General features: G+C 40.5%; 1 protein-coding gene across 2 annotated transcripts in view; it reads left to right on the plus strand.

The window, feature by feature from the left end:
• Nucleotides 1-1,248, plus strand: part of LOC106478634 (alkaline ceramidase 2-like) — a 66,196-nt gene that overhangs the window by 15,314 nt on the left and 49,634 nt on the right. The window lies entirely within an intron of this gene.

Below are 1,248 nucleotides of genomic sequence, written 5' to 3' on the forward strand. Positions count from 1 at the left end.
TTATACTGGTCTATTTTTCAGATCCAATGTGCTAGTTGTCCCTCTGGGTTCTTTAATGATCTTAACCAGCGTTTTTGCCCACTTTCTGAGACAAAACTCCTCCAAAGCACCTCTTTCTGGAACAAATGACATTTCTTGGGATGGAATTTGAGGTTTGCTGCTTTCAAACGCTTGAATACTTCCTCCAACCGGGACATTTTCACATCAAAAGTTGTAGCAAATACAATGACATCATCCAGGTACACTAGGGCTATCCTCCATTGTAGGCCTTCCAATACTCGTTCCATCAGCCTCTTAAATGTTGCTGGAGCATTACTGAGCCCAAATGGCATCACTCGGTGTTGCCAGAGACCTTAGCCATAACTAAATGCTGTCTTGGGTCTATCCGCTTTAGCCATTTTTACTTGATGGAAACCTGACTTTAAATCCAGAGTTGAAAACCACCTGGCTCCACTTAGGGCATCAAGAGTATCATCAATTCTTGGCTGTGGGTTTGTGTCTTTTTTGGTTATGCTGTTAAGAGCCCTGAAGTCCACACAGCAATATTGGATTCCATCCTTCTTCTGGACTAATACAACGGGAGCTGACCAGGGACTATCTGATTTCTCGACTATCCCTTCCTTAATTAGACCATCCATGACCTTCTCTATCTCTTGTCGCTTTGCTGGAGCTATTCTCCTTGGAGGGATCTTTATTGGATGGTGATTGCCTGCATTAGGGTTTAGCTGCAGGGTTTGGAAGGGGCTTGTCATTGTCTGGGGCTGGTTAAGTCGATGGTTAATGTATCCTCCTTGTGTAAAATATAATAAATTGTCCTTTAACGTATCTAATTCGCTTTTAAATTTACAAATGTTTTCTATTTGTACTTCTTGCCACTGTAGTTGCTGCTGACTTTCCTACAACTGTTGGATACTTTCTTCCTGTTTCCTTTCTTGTTCTAGTTGCCACTGCTGTAATCTATCTTCTTGTTTCTTTTCTCGTACTTCTTGTTTCTTTTCCTTTTCCTCCAACAACTGCTCTAATTTCTCTTGTTTATTTTGCTGTTCGAGCCGCCATTGTTGCAGGTTTTCTTGCAACTGCTGTTGTGTCTCTTCTTGTTTCTTTTCTTTTTCCTCCAACAACTGTTGTAATCTCTTTTCTTTTTCCTCCAACAACTTTTGTAATCTCTCTTCTTGTTTATTTTCTCGTTCTTCTGTTCTTTATTTTTCCTCCAACCATTGCTGTAATCTCTCTTCTGTTATTTTCTCG

This window comes from Limulus polyphemus, unplaced genomic scaffold (assembly GCF_000517525.1).
Source record: "Limulus polyphemus unplaced genomic scaffold, Limulus_polyphemus-2.1.2 Scaffold235, whole genome shotgun sequence".
NCBI classification, from domain to species: domain Eukaryota; kingdom Metazoa; phylum Arthropoda; class Merostomata; order Xiphosura; family Limulidae; genus Limulus; species Limulus polyphemus.